The sequence below is a fragment of the Triticum dicoccoides genome, chromosome 1A, assembly GCF_002162155.2.
Source record: "Triticum dicoccoides isolate Atlit2015 ecotype Zavitan chromosome 1A, WEW_v2.0, whole genome shotgun sequence".
NCBI classification, from domain to species: domain Eukaryota; kingdom Viridiplantae; phylum Streptophyta; class Magnoliopsida; order Poales; family Poaceae; genus Triticum; species Triticum dicoccoides.
Genome location: NC_041380.1, coordinates 374,036,657 through 374,042,089, shown reverse-complemented (window position 1 = coordinate 374,042,089; position 5,433 = coordinate 374,036,657). Strand labels below are relative to the sequence as shown.

The 5,433-nt window shown below is 45.0% G+C and overlaps 1 pseudogene; it reads left to right on the top strand.

Annotated features, from left to right (window-relative positions):
* Positions 1 to 1,694: 1,694 nt before the first annotated feature.
* On the top strand, positions 1,695 to 1,860 carry LOC119296538 (annotated as a pseudogene).
* The last annotated feature ends 3,573 nt before the right edge of the window (positions 1,861 to 5,433 follow it).

Below are 5,433 nucleotides of genomic sequence, written 5' to 3'. Positions count from 1 at the left end.
GGGTCCTCAGAGCAGAACTAATGCACCGACCTTGCCAGGCCTCTCTACCATCAATGCCACCACGACGCCAGACAACTTCGTCCTCCTGCGCGAGTCCATCTCCGCGCATCGGACGAGTCTCCACTGTGCCATGCTGCCGAGACCCACCGTCGATGATACGGTTGATGCCACACCGCTCCACCTACATGCCATCTCGCGTCGACTCCGAACTACTAGCAACTTCACCACCCTGAGCAGTCCCCGGCCGACGCCTTCAAGAAGGAACACGACACCAAAGTGCCATCGTCGCCCAAACAGAGGAACAGAGGCTTTCGCCTGCGCTCATGGCATAGGTGGAGCGTGTAGGATCCACATTGAAGCCTCCACCTTGGCTACATGATGTATGATGTGGTTGTTTTCTTTGATCATCTACTGCTGCTACTTGATCTTGTACTGTTCACTCAACCATGAACTGGAGATAGATATTCTATGCTACTACTTGATAGTGATTAGTTCCCAATTGTTGTCGTGCTAGCTCCACATATTTTAGTGAAAAGAATGTTGCTTGGAGTTCTAGTCTCTCTCAGATCACCTAATTAATTTGTTTGTTCGATTCAGAGCAGCAGGCGTCCTCCATGGTCGACATCGATGAGGAACATGTGGGACCACACGCCCAAGCTGTCGGGCTCGAGAGGACATCATTGGGTCGAATATCAACCTCGAGGCGATGCCGACGCTGACTCCCCACACAAGGTTGCTCTCTGCTCCGCCCTACCACTCAAGATGCCTTTCCCCATGTTATCTCTGCTGTGCTCTAGCATAGTTCTAGACACTCGCATCGTGCTCGTGTTCAGTGGACTAGATTCTAGCTCCTAACCTAGTTGCTACTGTTAATGACATATTCCTCAAAGTTTCATTGGTGCAAACTGGCTTCTGGACTATTTTGTGATGGAACTCCAACACCGATGTCGATGTTGCCGTTTCACTCAACTTAAGTTTTTGCGCTTGACAATACTTATGTGATGCTACATCATGATGCTTGTGTGGTTGATGATCAGATGCTAGTACATCACTGATATAAGCTGGGCCTTCTATTTCTACTTGAAAATTGTTTGGTCCTGGTCAGGGCTTTGCCTCTAGTGGTCTTTGTTTGTAGGACATATTTGTACTTCTGATACTGGATGTGAAGCTTGGTTTATTTTCTATTAATGTGAGCGTATTTGTGTATGCCCCTCTGTTGTGTCAGCCTTGCTCTTTTTACTTGTGAACTGCAGCTATTGATGGTGTGTTTTGTGACCATGATTTTGTTTAGCCCTTGTTGTTACCTTAACTCTATGCTTGTCATGTCTATATGATCAGTATTGTGCTTGCCCCTGCTGTAGGAACCATTGCTTCTATCACATCCTTATAAATTTGCTTGTCATGTATTATTATGTTTGATTTTTAGTCTTAAGCATTTGTTGATATACTCATGTTGTGCATTTGTTGATCTACTCATGTTGCAGCCAGCTGCTGACCCTTTGTTTGTTGGAAAAGAAGTTGTATGTTTGCTGAAGTGATCGATGAGCAACTTTGCGAGGCACTGGGCCATCCTGAGGGTGGGCCCCATCATATCCAAGATGATGGCAAAGGTGGACGGAACTGATGGCGCTTTTTGTGATTTCGCTCGCCACGCCGCAACCATGGTGGTGGTGATATCCGTCCTCTACTACAACTTGCACGGGTGAGCTCCTATGGTTCCTATGACAATGTACATCTACTGCTTCTCTGCTACTGCAAGTGTCCATCCTTGTATGGTAAGCTTTGTGGTTTGGTCTGGGATGGAAATACACATTTGCACCGGCTTGATTCAGCTTTGTGTTGTCTGGATCACCATTGTAGATAGTACTAGATACTATACCCCACACACATGGCCATTGCATGATGTCTGGATCTATTGCCTTGGTGTCTGTCTTCAACAAGATAGAGATGCATATTGTTATATTTCAATACATTCACCGATATTCCAAGGGTTTCTATATTACTGAAGGCCTCTATACATGAGATGATCTTTGTGTGGCGGTTGCTCCATGAATCCCTTCATCGTCTTCTTTTCCAGTGTGCTGTTGCTGCACTTCTGTTTGTTTTTTCGTTAGGATGGGAACTGGACACGTGGTTTCGTTAAGACGGCATTTTGGCTGCATCGTGAACTTGTAGAAATGAAGTGATCTTTGTTTTGGAAATGTAGGATCTTCCTCCTGCCTTTTTTGTTTGCTGCTTTAGGTAGTCTTTATAGCTGCTGTAGGTAGGCCACATTGTTCTTGTCCTATACTATACTTGTTTTCCAGCCAGTGCAGTATTGCATGGCTCAAATATTAATTTAGACAGATGTAGGCTTTTTTGTAATATGAGCTCTAGTAAATATTTGAAGCTTGTTATGTTGGCAGAAGTGCTATTATAGCGAAGCCAGCAAGAGGTACAGTGCATAGACGATCTTAAAAAACATGTAAATACATAAAGGAGGTTATTATTCAGACATCAAAAGCTTGTTATGTTTCCTTATTTGCTGCTTGCTTTAAGTTGTGTGTAGAGCTTCTGTAGCTTGCATTGTTGTTGTGCTCCTATATATATACTCATTTCAGCCACTTGACCCTGTTGTGTTTTGCTGCAGTGATGAGCAACTTGGCGAAGCAGCAGGCCAACCCCAAGGTGGGATCGTCCCCATGACAGCTAAGATGATGGCAAAGGTGAATGGGACCTGGTGAACATCCCATGGTCGACGCTGCTTTCCGGGCCGGGGCCGTTTGGCACAAGTTTGGCCGGCGAAGGAGCTATGGCTGCTCCGGTGATCACTCTGGCGCCTCCTGTCCTGCCCCTCTGATGGCCGCTTCCTCTTCGGCTCCGGCATAGGTAAGTCGTAGCATTTGGTGATGGTATAACTTCCATATTTTTCAAATTTAAGTCATGCCCATCTCATATGCTAAAATGTGGAAATTCTGTGAGGCTGAAATAAGTCATGCCCATCTCATATACTAAACTGTGGAAATTTTGTGAGGTTGAAATGTAGTAGTCCCTCCGATCCGAATTAATTAATGCATCCTCTGTAGACATTGTATAGAGGATGTGTCAATTTATTTGGATCTGAGGGAGTATTAGTATAATCATGGTGGTACATTTCTCACATCTAAATAAGAGTGGCATCTTTTTTCATACATAGTGGGCTGGCTAGTTAGTCTCTTTCTTTGCAACCTGAATCGGTCTTGAGCTCAAGTGTAGTTGTTTGTGGGCATTGTTGTAACATATGTATGTGGTATTTTAGTTAATTAATATAGATGGTCATGACAGAGGGCCAGCTAGCGAGGTATGTATTGCAATAGATAATTTGATCATGGGAATCTACTATATATTACCCATGTGTCTGCTGTTGGTATTAACATTCGGGTGGCAAGCATGTCGATATAAATCCAGGTTGAATGTTTTGATTTGTAAGCAGTAGAAGTGTACATGGCTGAGGCATGTAAACAGCCTGGGGGTGCATGCTAGCCACTACAGGAGTGCGTTTAGTCCGTATGGCTTCAAATCATTTCAAGTCAAATAGTTCGATTGTGAAGTAGGACTTGGAGTGGAGCGGGTTTGGCTTCCAAGAGTCCTTTTGTGGGTTGCTTTGGTAGTTTGCACATATGGGTGGGTTGGTTCAAGACTGGATTCCAAACCATTCCTTTACTCTTTTCTTCACGGTCATGGTAATTTTTTTGTGTGCATGTGTACCTGCTCCTTTGCCGGTGGGATTGCTGTGCTGGGTGCCTAGGTCTGTATGTAGAGATACACGTTCAGTTCAGGTGTTAGCCCCGTAGGAAGGGGTAAGAAATGGATACTATCTCACTTAGTTGAGTTTGTTTTGTACTACAAACTTTGTTTTGTTGGGAAAAAAAGAGGTTATAGCCCACTAACTCCATAGAAGTGAAATCACACATGACATGAAACCTTAGTGCATGGGTTGAAGATACATCAACTGTGCTGCATATATTCATAATGGGATTTGTGATAATAGCCATGTTGGAACGGCTGAAGTAGGATTATCCACAGTTTGTGCATTCTTCATTTTCATGGGAACTTATTGTAACGTGGCCATTGATTAAAATCATGTTCTCTCTGTTCCTATGTAGGGCCCTACACCACAGCCCAAGGAGGACGAGAAGACGGATGGTGTAAAACCAAGCTTGTTGTGCTGTTCTTGGTTGCTGCTGAATGTGATGTTCTGGTGGCGTGGATCATCAATTCCAAGGGCGAGGGCCTGATTGATGCATAGGTTCTGGGTCATTTCTTTACTCAAAAAGGTGGTGTTGGCTGGCTCTTAGCTTGTGGTGTGACTGAAGGAGGACGGATGGACGGGTCGTAGTGAAGCCCGAGGCCATGATGATGGATGGGAGCCGTTCGACATGGTTGTTAAGATTTGTTAGTTTGTCTTGGTTGTTTTCAGAATTGCTAGCTGTGTTGGTAGGATGGATGCATTGGAGCCGATAGTAGCTCTTAGGAATCATCCATCTTGGTGTTGATAGTATTGGATGGAGGAGCCAAAGCACACAAGTTGTATTTCTACTCTCATATGTGATATATCAGTTATAAATACCATTGTTTATTTGGATTCTTCCTCATGTGTTATGCTGCCGAAATTTCTAGTGAAAATCTGCACGACTTGTCCAAAATTTGGCCTTGTTTGTAACGAAATCATAACTTTAGGGTCTTGTCCGCAAAATGCTAGGGTCTTGAATGCAAATTGACGCAGGGGGCTAGGCTTTGCCGCGTGGTCCACATGATTGTGGGCGGTTTGAGGAACTCGGAGGTGTCGTACATTCGGTGCTTGATCGGTCAGAATGAGAAAAAGTTCGACTACATCAACCGTGTTGTCAAACGCTTCCGCTTTCGGTCTACGATGGTACGTGGACACACTCTCCCCCTTTCGTTGCTATGCATCTCCTAAATAGATCTTGCGTGAGCGTAGGATTTTTTTTTGAAATTGCATGCTACGTTTCCCGACACGGTCGTGGGCTTCCTCATGTCTGGCAGTCTGATCACAGAACTGCCGGGAGCCCCGGATGTATATGCTTCAGCGCCAAGGACAACTCACTTCCCCGCCACTAATTGAGTGGAACCCCAGGCTGATGCTTCAGTGGGAGGGGAAGGCGGCGCCTCCGCTTCCATGAAGCCCATATGGGATCGAGGAAGGTCCTCGAAAGAGAAGAACCGGGCAAGACACCGACTGTGTACGCCGGTCATGTCTACATAGTTCTTGAACCCGTAGGGTCCACACGCTTAACGTTCGATGATGATATGTATTGTGAGTTATGTGACTTGATGTACCGAAGGTTGTTTGGAGTCCCGGATGTGATCACAGACATGACGAGGAGTCTCGAAATGGTCGAGACATGAAGATTGATATATTGGAAGGTTATGTTTGGACATCGGAAAGGTTTC